The following is an 18,354-nucleotide window of genomic DNA, read 5'->3' on the forward strand; positions in this document are numbered from 1 at the left end:
AAATTGGCGTGGGGTTCCCCTTAATTTTAGGCTCTAGCGGAGGTTAAGCAGACGGCTGGGGCAGATGTTTGAAGCCTGGGAAGGGGGTAATACCCACGGAGCTTCCCAGGCTACTAATATCAGCCCCCAGCTGAATACATAGCCTTTACTAGCTATTAAAATGGGGGACCCCCCAAAAAAAATGACGTGGGGTCCCCCCTAATTTAATAGCTAGCAAAGGCTAGGCAGACAGCTGGGGGCTGATATTAATAGCCCAGGAAGGGAGCCATGAATATTGGCCCCCTCCCAGGCTAGAAACACCAGCCGTCAGCCGCCCCAGAAATGGCGCATTCATAGGATGCGCCAATTCTGGCACTTAGCCTCGCTCTTCCACGCTGCCCTGGTGCGGTGGCAGGGGGTAATAGGGTTGGGGTTGATGTCAGCTTATAATGCCAGCTGACATCAAGCCCAGGTTAGTAATGGAGAGGCGTCTATAAGACACCCCCATTACTAACCCCATAGTCAAAGTTAAAAAAAAACACAAACACCCAGAATAAAGTCCTTTAATTGAAATAAAGACACAATCCTTTATTGTTCTAAATTAAACCATACCTACCATCACGCCCATTCCAGCTGAAGCCAACGATCTCCTGCAATAAAAGAAAAATAATAAAGCAACCTCATCCTTACCTTTCCATGGTTCCCACGACAGCTCCAGCTCTGCTACATCGAGATGACAGGCTGGACCGCAGCAGAACGCCGCCATCCAGCCTGTCATCCCGCAGACACTGAGAAGCGCAGGCTTGCTTGCGCTGCTCAGCGTCTCTCTGTGACGACATCCAGATGAGCCGAGTTCATGTCCAATGAACTCGGCTCACCTCATGCACGTCACTGACAGCGTGGGAAAATTCTCACGCTGAAGCGCTGATTGCAGGAGAATTTTCCCACGCTGTCAGTGACGTGCAGGAGGTGAGCTGAGTTCATTGGACATGAGCTCACCTCATGCACATCACTGACAGCGTGGGAGAATTCTCCTGCACTCAGCACTTCAGCGTGAGAATTTTCCCACGCTGTCAGTGACGTGCATGAGGTGAGCCGAGTTCATTGGACATGACCTCGGCTCATCTGGATGCCGTCACAGCGAGACAGTGAGGAGCGCAAGCATGCCTGCGCTTCTCAGTGTCTGCGGGATGACAGACTGGATGGCAGCGTTCTGCTGCGGTCCAGCCAGTCATCTCGATGTAGCAGAGCTGAAGCTGTCGTGGGAACCATGGAAAGGTAAGGATGAGGTTGGTTTATTATTTTTCTTTTATTGCAGGAGATCGTTGGCTTCAGCTGGAATGGGCGTGATGGTAAGTATGGTTTAATTCAGAACAATAAAGAATTGTGTCTTTATTTCAATTAAAGGACTTTATTCTGGGTGTTGTGTTTTTTTTAAATACTTTACTAGAAATTCATGGCGGTCATGTCTAATACTGGCGTGACCCCATGAATTTTGGGCTTGGGGCCAGCTGATAATACCAAGCTGGCCCTAACCCCTTTATTACCCAGTGAGCCACCGCACCAGGGCCCTGGATGAGTTGGGTACAGCGCCAGAAGATGGCGCTTCTATGAACGCGCCATTTTCCGGGGTGGCTGCGGACTGCAATTTGTAGCGGGGGGGCCCCAGAAAGCTTGGGCCTCCCTGCGCTGCAGATTCCAGCCCCCAGCTGCCTAGTTGTACCTGGCTGGACACAAAAATAGGGCGAAGCCCCACGTACTTTTTTTTTAATTATTTCATGAATTTCATGAAATAATTAAGCAAAAAAGGCCTTCCCTATATTGTTGTGTCCGGCCAGGTACAAATAGGCAGCTGGTGGTTGGGGGCAGCCCGTTCCTGCCTGCTGTACCTGGCTGGACACAAATATAGTGCGAAGCCCCACTTCAATTTTTTTTAATTATTTCATGAAATTCATGAAATAATTAAGAAAAAAAGGGCTTCCCTATATTGTTGTGTCCGGCCAGGTACAAATAGGCAGCTGGTGGTTGGGGGCAGCCCGTTCCTGCCTGCTGTACCTGGCTGGACACAAATATAGTGCGAAGCCCCACTTCAATTTTTTTAAATTATTTCAGGAAATTCATGAAATAATTTAAAAAAAATTGACATGGGGCTTCGCACTATATTTGTGTCCAGCCAGGTACAGCAGGCAGGAACGGGCTGCCCCCAACCACCAGCTGCCTATTTGTACCTGGCCGGACACAACAATATAGGGAAGCCCTTTTTTTCTTAATTATTTCATGAAATAATTTAAAGAAAATTGACGTGGGGCTTCGCCCTGTTTTTGTGTCCAGCCAGGTACAACTAGGCAGCTGGGGGCTGGAATCCGCAGCGCAGGGAGGCCCAAGCTTTCTGGGCCACCCCCGCTGCAAATTGCAGTCCGCAGCCACCCCGGAAAATGGCGCGTTCATAGAAGCGCCATCTTCTGGCGCTGTACCCAACTCATCCAGGGCCCTGATGCGGTGGCTCACTGGGTAATAAAGGGGTTAGGGCCAGCTTGGCATTATCAGCTGGCCCTAAGCCCGAAATTCATGGGGTCACGCCAATATTAGACATGACCACCATGAATTTCTAGTAAAGTATTTAAAAAAAACACAACACCCAGAAAAAAGTCCTTTAATTGAAATAAACACACAATTCTTTATTGTTCTAAATTAAACCATACTTACCATCACGCCCATTCCAGCTGAAGCCAACGATCTCCTGCAATAAAAGAAAAATAATAAAGCAACCTCATCCTTACCTTTCCATGGTTCCCACGACAGCTTCAGCTCTGCTACATCGAGATGACAGGCTGGACCGCAGCAGAACGCTGCCATCCAGCCTGTCATCCCGCAGACACTGAGAAGCGCAGGCTTGCTTGCGCTCCACAGTGTCTCTCTGTGAGGGCATCCAGATGAGCCGAGTTAATGTCCAATGAACTCGGCTCACCTCATGCACGTCACTGACAGCGTGGGAAAATTCTCCTGCACTCAGCGCTTCAGCGTGGGAGAATTCTCACACTGAAGCGCTGAGTGCAGGAGAATTCTCCCACGCTGTCAGTGAGGTGCAGGAGGTGAGCTGAGTTCATTGGACATGAGCTCACCTTATGCACGTCACTGACAGCGTGGGAAAATTCTCCTGCACTCAGCGCTTCAGCGTGGGAGAATTCTCACGCTGAAGCGCTGAGTGCAGGAGAATTCTCCCACGCTGTCAGTGACGTGCAGGAGGTGAGCTGAGTTCATTGGACATGAGCTCACCTTATGCAAGTCACTGACAGCGTGGGAGAATTCTCCTGCACTCACCGCTTCAGCGTGAGAATTTTCCCACGCTGTCAGTGACGTGCATGAGGTGAGCCGAGTTCATTGGACATGAACTCGGCTCATCTGGATGTCGTCACAGAGAGACGCTGAGCAGCGCAAGCAAGCCTGCGCTTCTCAGTGTCTGCGGGATGAGAGGCTGGATGGCAGCGTTCTGCTGCGGTCCAGCCTGTCATCTCGATGTAGCAGAGCTGAAGCTGTCGTGGGAACCATGGAAAGGTAAGGATGAGGTTGCTTTATTATTTTTCTTTTATTGCAGGAGATCGTTGGCTTCAGCTGGAATGGGCGTGACGGTAAGTATGGTTTAATTTAGAACAATAAAGGATTGTGTCTTTATTTCAATTAAAGGACTTTATTCTGGGTGTTTGTGTTTTTTTTAACTTTGACTATGGGGTTAGTAATGGGGGTGTCTTATAGACGCCTCTCCATTACTAACCTGGGCTTGATGTCAGCTGGCATTATAAGCTGACATCAACCCCAGCCCTATTACCCCCTGCCACCGCACCAGGGCAGCGTGGAAGAGCGAGGCTAAGTGCCAGAATTGGCGCATCCTATGAATGCGCCATTTCTGGGGCGGCTGACGGCTGGTGTTTCTAGCCTGGGAGGGGGCCAATATTCATGGCTCCCTTCCTGGGCTATTAATATCAGCCCCCAGCTGTCTGCCTAGCCTTTGCTAGCTATTAAATTAGGGGGGACCCCACGTCATTTTTTTGGGGGGGTCCCCCATTTTAATAGCTAGTAAAGGCTATGTATTCAGCTGGGGGCTGATATTAGTAGCCTGGGAAGCTCCGTGGGTATTACCCCCTTCCCAGGCTTCAAACATCTGCCCCAGCCGTCTGCTTAACCTCCGCTAGAGCCTAAAATTAAGGGGAACCCCACGCCAATTTTTTTAATAATAAATCCTTTGTTTTAATACTAAATGACAAGTACAGTAACCAACACTGTCACTGTACTTCATATATATGTGACTGACATGTTTCTATCTATCTAATCTATGTGTGATTCTCTATTCTTTCTATTCTAAATTGTCGGGTACCGCTGCTGAATTGCCGGCCGGCTTTTTTAAAGAGACAGTGCATGAAAACACTATTATTTTTTTTGATAAATCCTTTACGCTAAATGACAAGTACAGTAACCAACACTATCACTGTACTTCATATATATGTGACTGACATGTTTCTATCTATCTAATCTATGTGTGAAGCTCTATTCTGTCTGTTATAAATTGTCGGGTACAGATGCTGAATTGCCGTCCGGCTTTCTTAAAGAGACGGTGCATGAAAACACTATTATTTTTTTTGATAAATCCTTTACGCTAAATGACAAGTACAGTAAGCAGCACTTTCACTGTACTTCGTATATATGTGACTGACATGTTTATATCTATCTAATCTATGTGTGAAGCTCTATTCTTTCGGTTCTAAATTGTCGGGTACAGGTGTATGCCGCTGCTGAATTGCCGGCTTTTCATGTTTCACTGTTGGCACTGTTCCCATCGATTTGGGCAATCACTGTAATGCCACAACCACCATGGCTGTGGCATTACAGTGAGTGGCAGACAATCCCTGCATGATTGGTGCTCTAAATAGCGCCAGACATGCAGGACACGCTTTTGGTGCACGAACAGTTATCGAACATAACCTCGAACAGCCGAATTTTTTGCAAATCGTTCGGGTTCGTCGAACAACTCGAACACCGCCCAAAACAGCTCGAATTTGAGATTGGCGAACAGTTGTAGTCGAACACCGCTCATCTCTAGTTATCAACAGCAGCCTTTTAAACTCACCTGAGCTAACAGGTATGTGCGCTGGTTACTCTGCTGCGCTTAAAATTTCTTTTTTGGTTTGCTACAATGCCTTTTCTGAAACGTTGTCTCCCTCTGCTGGAACACTGACTTCTTTCATTTAATGCCTGCAGACTATAAAAGAGAACCCAACCCAAAAAGTTTGGTTGATTAGTCTGTGGCATTCTGTTAAACTGTTGCTTATGGCGGTCTCTGTGAGCTTCTCAGCGACATTCAGCCAGCCAGGTATCCTGCCTGCAGTAGATGGAATGTGGCAATGGAACGCTGGCTGCGCGTGTCATAATAGGCTCTGAGCCTTTATATACCTGTGCACAGCAGCAGCCACCTTCAGTCTGCTGCTGGACAGCCAGCAGCAGCAGCAGCAGGAGAGGTATGTAATCAGGAGCCCTCCTGCTAAGGGTAGACAGCTGCTCGTTCCACCCCACCCCCCGCCTTAATTGGTTCTCCTCCCTTCCAACGGTGTTGAGGCGGGTGGGAACAGCAGGGGGTGAAGGTGCTGTGTTTAAAGAGGTGGAGTTATGCAGATCTAAAACGCGTGGATTGCAGCAGCAGCAAGCCGAAAAGTGCAGGCATGTAAGGGATCTAGAGGTTGACAACATGTCTTCTTAACGGGAGTCCAGGAGCTCATCTCCACAAATGGACTTTTCAGGATCCTTGGGTGGCTCCGTAGTTTGAAACCAATTCTGCTTATCGCTTCTCGGCCTTTTGGCTAAGATCAAGTGTAGTATCTTTTGAAAAGGCAGTTTTGTCCTTGGGCTGCCCTAGTAAATTGATGCATATTACACACTGGTTTGGTGCACTTGTTAGTACGCCAGGTGGCTCATAGAGTTATCTGATGGAAAACATGGCCCTCCAGGATCGAAGTCACTAGGCTGGGTAAGTGTGAGGGCTTTGGAGCAATGTGCCCCAGGAGTAGGCGCCCTGGTGGGAGTCCAAGCTTACTGGGACTGGGAACCCCAGAAAGACTTGGCTTCGTAGCACGCCGCACCTTTGCCAATCATACTTTCTGAGCAACCCCCCCTATTCCTGGCCTCCGGGCTAGGAAGGGGAATTTTTATAAACCCGGTCGGAGGTCCGGTCAGCTTTGGGCTGAGAAACCAACACAGGCTCCAGCTCCACTAGGGTGGCAGCCTAGATGGAAGCTGGGAGCACGAAAACGGCTCTTCTCCGGCTTCGGCTAGGGAGAGCATCGGAGATCCCTGACCCTCGCTGTGGCCTTCTGGCTCGGAGGGATGGGGATGGTTTATTAGGGACCCTCTCCTCCGGGAAGGGTCCACATGAATCCTCGCCTCGTGCGCTGTTTTGGTGTGACTTCGGTCACATTTTTCAGTGCCTTGGATGCAGCTTCAATCAAAAAATCTGTTCTTATCAGTTTAATATCTGATACGTCCCCTATCTGGGGACCATATATTAAATGGATTTTTAGAACAGGGAGATGGAAAAAGAGCTTGCTCTGTCCACTCCACGCATTGACCTGGTATTGCAGTATCTCCAGGACCGGTGCACCCCTTCTTTAATGCAGTTTCTAAAATCAGAAAGAATTGAATTCAATGTTTTTTGTTCATTTTGCTTGTTTGTCGGATTTTGGGATGGACTCTTTGGCTTTGCTTTTCTTCTCCTCATTGGATTTTTCATGTTCAAAGTTGCAGAAGCCAGATTACAAGCTCATTTTGGTTCAACTTCAGCAACTGTGCATTGCATTGCCATGTAATGTGATGCAATGCTATCTTTCTAGCTCTCCCTTTTTACTTCCTTTTGGATAAACAGACATATTAGGCAAGCATTTTGGAGCTTTCACCTAAATAACTACAGGTGGTGAGATAAGCTGCACAATATAATTGACCTTTCAGTATATTGTTGCACACACACCATCTATTTAGCAAATGCCCTTGTTATCAACAGCAGCCTTTTAAACTCACCTGAGCTAACAGGTATGTGCGCTGGTTACTCTGCTGCGCTTAAAATTTCTTTTTTGGTTTGCTACAATGCCTTTTCTGAAACGTTGTCTCCCTCTGCTGGAACACTGACTTCTTTCATTTAATGCCTGCAGACTATAAAAGAGAACCCAACCCAAAAAGTTTGGTTGATTAGTCTGTGGCATTCTGTTAAACTGTTGCTTATGGCGGTCTCTGTGAGCTTCTCAGCGACATTCAGCCAGCCAGGTATCCTGCCTGCAGTAGATGGAATGTGGCAATGGAACGCTGGCTGCGCGTGTCATAATAGGCTCTGAGCCTTTATATACCTGTGCACAGCAGCAGCCACCTTCAGTCTGCTGCTGGACAGCCAGCAGCAGCAGCAGCAGGAGAGGTATGTAATCAGGAGCCCTCCTGCTAAGGGTAGACAGCTGCTCGTTCCACCCCACCCCCCGCCTTAATTGGTTCTCCTCCCTTCCAACGGTGTTGAGGCGGGTGGGAACAGCAGGGGGTGAAGGTGCTGTGTTTAAAGAGGTGGAGTTATGCAGATCTAAAACGCGTGGATTGCAGCAGCAGCAAGCCGAAAAGTGCAGGCATGTAAGGGATCTAGAGGTTGACAACATGTCTTCTTAACGGGAGTCCAGGAGCTCATCTCTACAAATGGACTTTTCAGGATCCTTGGGTGGCTCCGTAGTTTGAAACCAATTCTGGTTATCGCTTCTCGGCCTTTTGGCTCAGATCAAGTGTCTGGACATCAGGTTCCTTGAGTGCTAGCCCTCGGCCTTCCAGCATCGCCACTCCGGTGGCTTAAGCTGGATGCTGCTATAGGGGGAGAGTTAGGAGGAAACGGGAAGGCGATTTCCGTGGCTGACTATGGGAGTCAAGCTGAAATTTGCTGGGACCGGGGACCCCCGGGTCAAGAATGGATTTCGCATTGAGATTTCCGAGGAGAAGAAGCGACATTTTTCCATGTCCTACCTGGTGAATGCCATCTTCTATGAAGCATTGAAGATTAAGAAGTCGGACATTCTTTGCCTGCAGGAATTTAGAAGTCATCGAAGGTATGTGCTGGTTCTTTCTACTATGGCTGCTTGCCAAAATCTTTATAGAACCTTGAAAGGCCATACTGAGAACTCCCTCCTAGATGGACTCACTTTTACTGTCCTCTATTCAAAGGGGGATGTTCCTGTTGTTGTGTTTATGCACAATCCCTTTATCCCCCAGGAGGACATTACTGTATTCTTGAGGAGGCATTGTACTTATGTGCATTTTTCCCACAAGATCTCGAATGAAGAAGGCTTGTGGACTGGCAAATACAAGTACTTTGTTCGTTTTGCTACAGACCCCGAGGGGCCAGGGGGCATACATTATCCTCCTATGAGTTTCTCTATTGGGAGAGACACTGGTTTCTTGTACTTTCCTGATGCTCCTTTTTTCTGCAGAAGATGTAACAAGTATGGTCATGTCCAGGAGTCCTGCAGGTATCCGCCAACCTGCAGGAGGTGTAACACGTCTGGTCATATGGCGAAAGACTGCAAGAACCAGGTAAAGTGTGATGCTTGTGGTGAGGAGGGGCATGTTCTTAGGCAGTGTCAAGCTAGAACCACTCCTAAGTCTTTTGCTCAAGTGGTCGCGGAGGGGCCTGCTGTTCCTTCGACTTCTACTAGGGTTCCACAAGGTCCCCTTCCGGATGTCGGGGAGGCAACTGCTCCCCAAGAGGAAGAGGATGGCACTCAGATGGACGACATATTTGAAGATGCCCAGCTTCAGCCTCCTGCGTCAGGAGGCTTTGACATGGTGATTCCAGAGGTGATGTCACCTTTCCCTCCCCAGTTTGGTGTCCGTGGTGAGGGGGAAATGGACTTGTCCAATTCTCCTGTCATATCTTGGTGCAATACTGCTTCAGAGGAGATCGGGGGCGGTGGCCAAGGGGACTTGTCTGCTGTCCGTTTCTCTGATGAGGAGGATCCTGATGTGGTCAAGAAGAAGCCAAGGACTGAGTGTTCATCCATTGCTGCCGTGTGTGATAGCCCGGTGGACTCTCGTGCTTACCCGTCAGATGTATTTTCTCCTGACATTGTTACATTTGGCATTCAGCCAGATGGTAATAGCTTTGCTTTGCTTGATGAAGGTTGAGTTGATGTTTTCTTTCTTTTTTTTTCAGGTTATGTGTGATCCCCTTTAGTTATGCCGCATCATTCTGGATGGGACATTGTGTCCCTTAATGTTAGGCAAATTAGATCTGTTACCCGAAGAACAACAGTTCTGGATTATCTAAAGGGTTTGAGTGCAGATGTCTATTGTCTACAAGAGTGTGGGATTACTGAATCTCCAGGGGATAAGGACTGGCCTTATGGCCAGTATGTTTGGTCGGGGTCCAGCTTTAACAAAAATGATGGTGTGGGGATTTTAGTTGGTAATAAGAATATTACTATTGATAGTTACACGGTTGTGGAGGTGGGTCGCTGCATTATTGTTTTTTTGAGTTATAGGGGGTGGAAGGTTAGAATGATTAATTTATATTGTCCTACTAAAAAAGAGGAGCGGCTTGCTCTTCTTGAGAAATTGATTTTTTTTCTCCCTGGAAAAATTCCTACAGTTTTTGTTGGTGACTGTAATTGTGTCACAGAAGGTAATGTGGACATTACGGGAAAAAAGTTATCTCAACTTATTTCTGATTTTTCTTTCTTAGACGCTGCAATACTTGAGTATGGCATTCCACCACCGCCTACATATTATGCTGACCGTGGTAATATTTCATCGAGGATAGATAGGATGTTATTTTCCAAAAATATGGTTTGTTCAAGTTATGTTCAACATAAGGTACCTTTTTCTGATCATGAGTGTTTGCGTGGAGTTTTTAGTGCGAATGGGGACATGGTGTTTGGGGGTGGGGTTTGGAAATTGAATACGAGGTTGTTGGAGGATGAGGAGGTGATGAGTGAGTTGGAGAAAAGGTATGCAAGTTGGAGGTGGCGTAAGCGTGATTTTGGTAGTGTGCTTGAATGGTGGGATTGGGTGAAATTACAGTTAAAAACTTTCTTTAAAAAATGGGGCTACAAAAAAGCTGCCAGATATCGTAATAGATTTAATGACTTAAGTAGACGGATTGATTGGTTGCGTGGGTGTGTTAGGAAAGGAATGGATATGTCTGATCAGCTTGAGGTTGCTAAGAATGAGTTAAAATGTCTTCTGGATGAAAAAGGTAAAGAGATTATTTACCGTACCAAGTTAGAGCATTTGGAAAAGAATGAAAAGTGCACCAGGTACTTTTTTAAAAAAATGAATGGAAGGAAGTTGGATTTGAGTGAAGTGGTAGGTGAAGATGGATCTAGTGTGGTTGGGAAGAATGTGTTGAATGAGGTGAATGGCTTCTATAGTAAGTTGTACGATGAGAAATGGATTGATCCTGGACTTGTGTCGCATGTATTGAGTGGTATGGAGAAGAGACTTGGTTCGGATGAATGTGATGCTTTGTGTGAGGATGTTATTTTGGATGAGGTGAGGAATGTTGTTATGAGTGCTAAAAAGAATAAGACGCCTGGGAAGGATGGGTTGCCTGTGGAGCTGTATGTGAAAGCTTGGGAGTTTTTGGGTAAGGACTTGACTGAGGTTTGTAGGTATATGTGGATGAATGGTGTTTTGTGTGACAGTATGAAAGAGGGTATAGTGGTTCTTGTGTTTAAGAAGGGTGAGAAAAAGCGTTTGGAGAACTGGAGACCCATATCATTGCTTAACGCTGATTATAAGGTCTACAGTAAATTGTTAGCAAATCGTATGCGTGAGGTGATTGGTAGGGTTGTGGAGGATGACCAAGTGTGTGCCGTGCCTGGTCGGAGTATAAGTGATAATTTGTTATTGTTAAGGGATATGCTTGGGGATTGTAAGACTAGAAAGCAGAAGTGTATGGTGTTAGCAATTGATTTCGAAAAGGCTTTTGATAGAGTTTCGCATGTGTTTCTGTTTAAAGTATTGGAGAGGATGGGTTTCCCTAGGGTTTTTCTGAATGGAGTTAAGTCTTTATATGATTATGTGTCAAGTGAGTTTTTAGTGAATGGATGGTTGTCTGACAAAGTGATGATTAGGTCTGGTGTAAGACAGGGGTGCCCTATGTCCCCTGTCTTGTTTGTATGTGTGATTGAGCCTTTGCTGTGTTTAGTGAGACGTGAGAAAATGATGAGAGGATTGTTAGTGCCTGGGAGTGGTGGTAAGCATGTGAAGGTGTTAGGTTACATGGATGATGTTGTGATGGTGAGTGAAAGTATGGCTTCAATGAGTAGGGTGAGGTTGCTTTTGGATTTTTTCTGTGGTGCATCAGGTTTTAGAGTTAACTGGACTAAGTGTAGTTTCAAATGCTTTGGAGATGACAGTATTCGTATGGAAGGTGTTAAGTATGAGGAGAGTGCAATTAAGGTTTTAGGGGTATTTTTCAATGATGATCTGAAAGGAAATGAGAGTTGGGACGAGTGTGGTATGCGTGTTGAGCGAAAATTGAATTTTTGGAGAATGAGAGATCTTTCTTTGCGGGGCAAAGTTCTAGTTATCAAAGCAGTGATCTTACCCATTCTGCTTTTTGTGGCCATAATTTTTCCATCCCCTTTTAGGAAAGTGAAGAGAGTTGAGAAAATGATTTTTTCCTTTTTCTGGTGCAGCAAGATGGAGAAGCTGAAGAGGGAAAGCCTTTATAAGGCCTGCCAGCATGGTGGTTTGGGATTTCCTAATGTTGAGGTTTTTTTAGGGCTCCATTATATTAAGACGATTGTGGTATTGTTGGGTAAAGGTAATAAGGGTGCATGTATGGCAAGTTATTCTGCAGGATGGATGTTGTATGGGTTAGGTTGGAGAAAGAGGGATGCGAGAGTGCCTGTGTCTTTTAAGTGTCCGGTGTGGTATGAGGTGATTGAGAAGTTTGTCAAGAAGTATGATTTGCTGAGTGTGCCGGTGGATGAGTTTAGAATGACTAAGAGGGTGTATAGGAAATTGTGTGCAAATGAGGTCGAGTCTAATATTGTTGGTTTGAGAGGGAATGAGGTTGCGGATGCTTGGAGAAAGTTGGGTATGCATGGGATGTCCAACAAACAGAAGGATGTAGTGTGGATGGCGTTTCACAATATTCTTCCAGTGAGAGACGTTCAAAAGAAGAGAGGTTTGATTAGGTCGGATGTTTGTCCAAGAGATGGATGTAATGGTTGTGAGACGGTTATGCATCTGATGTGGAATTGTGATTTTGCGCAAGACGTGTGGAAATGTGTAGGGGGGTTGTGTAGGAGTTTGGCAGGAGTGACTTTTGTGGATTGGCGTGTGGTTATGTTTGGTATTGGTGCAAGTGGACGTGTAAAGGAGAGAGTTTTGTGGTTAATTATGGCTTGTGTGTTAGAAAGTTTGTGGGATGTGAGGAATCTTTGTGTATTTAAAAGGAAATCAATCACAGTAAATGAATGTATTAGGATTATTCTTTCTAGGCTATTTTTGATTTACAAGATGGATAGTAGTAGCGGTGGTGGAACAGATGCCGAGGGAATGTGGAAATTTAAAAAGTGGAGGCATATTGTAAAATTTCAGTGATCTTTTGGTTTATATTAATAAGATGTTCTTCTTTCTGTAATATTAGGTTACTTTATGCTTAATAAATATGGCCATGATGATGAGAAGTTTTTTTTGCAACAGTTTTGGTATATCCTACTGATTTGCTATAAAACTAACCTGAATGGTTTAAAAAAAAAAAAAAAAATCTGTTCTTATCAGTTTAATATCTGATACGTCCCCTATCTGGGGACCATATATTAAATGGATTTTTAGAACAGGGAGATGGAAAAAGAGCTTGCTCTGTCCACTCCACGCATTGACCTGGTATTGCAGTATCTCCAGGACCGGTGCACCCCTTCTTTAATGCAGTTTCTAAAATCAGAAAGAATTGAATTCAATGTTTTTTGTTCATTTTGCTTGTTTGTCGGATTTTGGGATGGACTCTTTGGCTTTGCTTTTCTTCTCCTCATTGGATTTTTCATGTTCAAAGTTGCAGAAGCCAGATTACAAGCTCATTTTGGTTCAACTTCAGCAACTGTGCATTGCATTGCCATGTAATGTGATGCAATGCTATCTTTCTAGTTCTCCCTTTTTACTTCCTTTTGGATAAACAGACATATTAGGCAAGCATTTTGGAGCTTTCACCTAAATAACTACAGGTGGTGAGATAAGCTGCACAATATAATTGACCTTTCAGTATATTGTTGCACACACACCATCTATTTAGCAAATGCCCTTGTTATCAACAGCAGCCTTTTAAACTCACCTGAGCTAACAGGTATGTGCGCTGGTTACTCTGCTGTGCTTAAAATTTCTTTTTTGGTTTGCTACAATGCCTTTTCTGAAACGTTGTCTCCCTCTGCTGGAACACTGACTTCTTTCATTTAATGCCTGCAGACTATAAAAGAGAACCCAACCCAAAAAGTTTGGTTGATTAGTCTGTGGCATTCTGTTAAACTGTTGCTTATGGCGGTCTCTGTGAGCTTCTCAGCGACATTCAGCCAGCCAGGTATCCTGCCTGCAGTAGATGGAATGTGGCAATGGAACGCTGGCTGCGCGTGTCATAATAGGATCTGAGCCTTTATATACCTGTGCACAGCAGCAGCCACCTTCAGTCTGCTGCTGGACAGCCAGCAGCAGCAGCAGCAGGAGAGGTATGTAATCAGGAGCCCTCCTGCTAAGGGTAGACAGCTGCTCGTTCCACCCCACCCCCCGCCTTAAGATTGGTTCTCCTCCCTTCCAACGGTGTTGAGGCGGGTGGGAACAGCAGGGGGTGAAGGTGCTGTGTTTAAAGATGTGGAGTTATGCAGATCTAAAACGCGTGGATTGCAGCAGCAGCAAGCCGAAAAGTGCAGGCATGTAAGGGATCTAGAGGTTGACAACATGTCTTCTTAACGGGAGTCCAGGAGCTCATCTCCACAAATGGACTTTTCAGGATCCTTGGGTGGCTCCGTAGTTTGAAACCAATTCTGGTTATCGCTTCTCGGCCTTTTGGCTAAGATCAAGTGTAGTATCTGTTCTTTTAAGAACACAAGAGCTACGATCTACACTTGACGAGAGCGATCGAACTCGGAAGGAGAAGAGCTTCGGAGCCCAGCTGACATCGGAGAAGGAAGGCGGATATCGGTGGGAGGAAGAAGCTCTAAAGAATCCAGAAGAAGATGAAGACTCGGAGAAGAATCGGGCTGTCCTGTGGAATCTTCGAGGAAGAAAATCATCGAGACAAAGACCTTTCGGGGAATTTGTCCAGAACACGACTGGAGAAGAATCTGCATAGCTCCACCCATTCCGGGAAGAGTTCCAGATCCAGCTCCAAGAAGTAACTGCAGGAGGAAAGCCATGGCAAGCGCTGAGATGAAGGCCGAAAAGAAGAGCCTGGAGCAGGGGACAGCCAGGAGGGCCCAGCCAGGAGCCGATTCTGACCCCAAGGACTCTGCCTCCACGACTGGCCAGCAGAAGGGACCCCAGAAGCCCCGCCACGAAGCTCCAGCCCTGGAGCCATGGATGCGGCAGACGGTGGCCCTGAAGCTGAAGGAAGTGGATGGGAGGGTGCCGGACATGTCCTCGGACGTGTTCTGCCAGAAGATGCTGCTGGATCGAGGCTTCTCCAGGTCGGACACCCTCAGCATCCAGACCTTCTTGACGGGGATCTTCTTCGTCACCTTCGCCACTGTGAACACCTGCAGGAGGTTCTGGGAAATGGTAAGCGCAAAAGGACCGGATAATTCTTTCTCTGCCTTTACAGGTAGCTGCCCTATCCAGAGGGACGAAAGGAGGATCACGGTCTCCATGCGCAACCCGCACTCCCCAGGCCAAGACATCTGTACCTTCCTGAGACGCTTCTGTTTGGTTGTGAAGGAACCCTCTCACATCCTGAATGGACTCGGCTTCTGGACAGGTAAGTGGTCGGTGACCGTTAGACTTCACAGGGACCTGGCGTACTCAGACGGACTTCGGCACCTGCCCCCGACATTCTCCCTGGGCAACTCCTACGGCCTCATCTATTACCCGGACATGCCGCAGAACTGCAGGAGATGCGGCAAGAATGGCCACGAGATGAAGGACTGCAAGGAGGATGCCTGCAGGATTTGTCGAGTGACGGGACACAGCTCGAAGGACTGCCCGAAGAAGACGTCCTGCAACCTGTGTGGGCTGGCGGCTCATCTGTACAAGGATTGCCCCAAGCGTGAGAGATCCTGGGCATCGGTGGTTGCGACGACCCCAGCTACGGAGGACAAGGCCCCGACGACCAGGCCTGTGAAGGTCAAGGACGCGACGACCAAGGCCCCAGCGGCCAAGGCCGAGACGACCAAGGCCAAAGCGGTCAAGGAGTCGGTGGCCAAAGCCCCAGCGACGGTCCCAGCAGCTCCGAAGCAGAAGAAAAAGTCAAAGGAGGGTAAGAGTTCTGTCACCCCTCTCTCGATCCCTCCCCCTGCCACCCCCGTCCAATCCCCCCCCACCCCGGCCACCCCTGCTGAGGATTCCACTTCCTCTTACTCCTTCCCCTACTCCTCAGCAGGTGTCCTTTCCCCTGCCCCGGCAGCCACTCTCCCTCCCCAGACCATGGTAGCGGTGGAATTAACCTTTCCTCCACCCGCCGCTATCTATTCCGAGGAGGATTTTCCCCTTCTTGTCTCCCCAGTTCCAACCCGGGGAAAGAGGAAGGTGGAGGACAGCCCTGCTACTGAATCCTCCAAAAAGAAGATTCTGGATTTCGTAGGCGAAAAGGAGGATACCCTCCCTGAGCCAGAAGAGATGGAGCACATGGTTGAGACCCTGGTGGCCGAGCCAGAAGAGGAGGAACTGGTGGTCGCCGAGATCGAGGCCGCGCTGCTTGACCAGATGGAGGAAGAGGGCCTGCTGGTGATCCCGTCACCAGCAGTCAACACCGACGAGGGACCACCCGACCGGAGTGGTAACTAAGGTGTATTGCCTGCGCTAACTTTTTCTTTTTTCCCTACATGATGGCTAATATTAACTTATTTTCCATTAATGTCAGGAGCATCAAGGACAAGTTCAGACGTCAGACTATTTATGCCTTCCTTACTTCCCAGTTGTGTGATGTTTATATGTTGCAGGAATGTTCCCTTCCCTCCTCTAGGTCCTTCAAACATCTGGCCAGGGAGTGGTCCCACGGTCCATCCTACTGGTCCGGTGGGGGTGACTGCAAGTCTGCGGGGGTCGCAATTCTGATCAGGGGGGGCGCATTCACGCTTGAGTCCGTCCAGGAGCTCATCTGCGGCAGGGTTCTTGTTGTAGATGGCAACTGGGCGGGAGAACCTGTCAGGTTCATCAACGTGTATGCGTCCCCACTGAAGAATGAGCGTTTGGAGCTTTTCCAGACCCTGCGGCTTCAGCTTGCCACCACCAGGACCTTAGTGATGGCCGGGGATTTCAACTGCCCCATCGAGGAGGATGGTCGTAGTTCTGGCACATCTGCCAAGTTGGACATCACGTCCAAGCTGCTCATCGAGATGGTAACCGAGGCCTCTCTTCAGGACGTGGTGGGCTCCATGGGGAGAGGCTCCACGAACTATTCGTGGAGCCGACCCGATGGCTCACTCCGCTCCAGGATTGACTTTGTGTTCACCTCTCGGGCAGTCAGGCAGAGTAGGCACTCGATGGTCTCCTGCTTCTTCTCCGACCACAGAGCCATTCACTTACAAGGTGTCCTCGGCGACGGTTTTCCGTCCGGCCCCGGCTCCTGGAAGCTGAATTGTGCTCTGCTGGCTCAGGATGAAGTCGTGGAGGAGCTGAGAGCAGCCTACGCAATGTGGCAGTCCTACAAGGGTAGCTTCCAAACAGTCTCTGATTGGTGGGAATATGTTAAACTTGAGTTTCGCTGTTTCTTTCAGGCCAAGGGTCGACAACAGGCGTGTGAGAAGAGGAGGGACTTCAGAGGGCTGCAGCGCGAGCTGCGGTCGCTGCAGGACCTTCTTCACTGCGGCTGGGACGTGAGGGAGGAGCTGGAGGAGACCAAGAAGAGCTTGAAAAGGCACTTTGAGGAGGAGTCCAAGCGAATCGTCTTCCGTTCCAAAGTGGAGAATCTGGAGAAGGGTGAGAAATGTAACTCATTCTTTTTCAGGAAACTTCATGCCGGTCACACGCCCCTGAACGAGCTGCGAGACGAGAGCGGAAACATGCGACGTGGGAAGGAGGACGTGATGAGGGTCGTCAGCGACTTCTACAGCGAACTCTACTCCCACAAGACTACCGACCCCGACGCTGCTGATAAGTTCCTGTCAGGTATCACTAACCATCTTGATCCTGCAGGCACGGCAGCCTTGGACAAACCTCTGATGGTGGGCGAATTGCTCTCTGCCGCTAAATCCTTTAGGACCGGCAGGACCCCGGGCAGTGATGGTCTTCCAGCGGAGCTCTATGTAGCGCTGGGAGACCTCATCTGTCCGGACCTGTTGGACCTGTACGAGGAGATGGTGGTGGAGGGTAGAATGCCTCCATCTTTGAGGGAAGGAATGGTCACGATCCTGTACAAGCGGAAGGGAGAGAGGTGCGACCTGAGGAATTGGCGTCCCATCACTCTGCTCAACGTGGACTACAAGATCCTGGCCAAGACGATGGCGACACGACTTAAGACGGTCATCGGACGGATCATCCACCCAGACCAGACCTGCGGCATCCCTGGACGTCGCATCGCAGACAGCCTCGCTCTCGTGCGGGACACGGTCGAGTACATCAAGGTCCGCCGCGCACACGCGGCCCTGGTCTCCTTGGATCAGGAGAAGGCCTTCGACCGGGTTTCCCACGAGTTCATGGGCCGAGCTCTCCACCGGTTAGGTCTGGGTAACATGTTTTGTTCGTATGTCCGTCTGATGTATTTTGATATCCACAGCTCGGTGTTGGTGAACGGCTGGAAGACTGACCCCTTCCCTGTCCTCTCTGGGGTCAGACAAGGCTGCCCTCTATCACCTCTTCTTTTTGTTTGTGTTATAGAACTCTTCGCAGAGGCTATCCGGCAGAATGGAGAGATCAGAGGGATCACCGCACCGGGTCCGGGACGACACGAGGTCAAGTGCTCGCTCTACATGGACGATGTCACCGTCTTCTGCGCTGATCGTGGTTCAGTCGACGCCCTCGTCCAGACGTGTGAGAGGTTCGGCCGGGCTTCAGGGGCCAAAGTCAACTGCAGGAAGTCGGAAGCCATGCTCTTCGGGGATTGGCAGCCGGCCTCCTCCGCCCCCTTCCCCTTCAACATTCAACCGGATTTCCTCAAGGTGCTGGGAGTCTGGTTCGGGAAGGAAGGAGCGGCCCTCAAGTCCTGGCAAGAACGCTTGG

The 18,354-nt window shown here is 48.4% G+C and overlaps 1 non-coding gene and 3 pseudogenes across 1 annotated transcript; all 4 read left to right on the top strand.

Moving 5' to 3' along the window:
- The first annotated feature begins 5,808 nt into the window (after window positions 1-5,808).
- On the top strand, window positions 5,809-5,924 carry LOC141196470 (U2 spliceosomal RNA; annotated as a pseudogene).
- Window positions 5,925-6,448: 524 nt separating this feature from the next.
- Window positions 6,449-6,630, top strand: LOC141196211 (U2 spliceosomal RNA). The gene has a single exon (XR_012268775.1). It is a non-coding gene; the product is annotated as a U2 spliceosomal RNA (small nuclear RNA).
- A 6,109-nt stretch (window positions 6,631-12,739) lies between these two features.
- LOC141196341 (U2 spliceosomal RNA) lies at window positions 12,740-12,916 on the top strand (annotated as a pseudogene).
- Window positions 12,917-14,033: 1,117 nt separating this feature from the next.
- Window positions 14,034-14,111, top strand: LOC141196447 (U2 spliceosomal RNA; annotated as a pseudogene).
- The last annotated feature ends 4,243 nt before the right edge of the window (window positions 14,112-18,354 follow it).

Source organism: Phyllobates terribilis, unplaced genomic scaffold (assembly GCF_046119375.1).
Source record: "Phyllobates terribilis strain yellow unplaced genomic scaffold, ASM4611937v1 Scaffold_74__1_contigs__length_7073193, whole genome shotgun sequence".
NCBI classification, from domain to species: Eukaryota; Metazoa; Chordata; class Amphibia; order Anura; family Dendrobatidae; genus Phyllobates; species Phyllobates terribilis.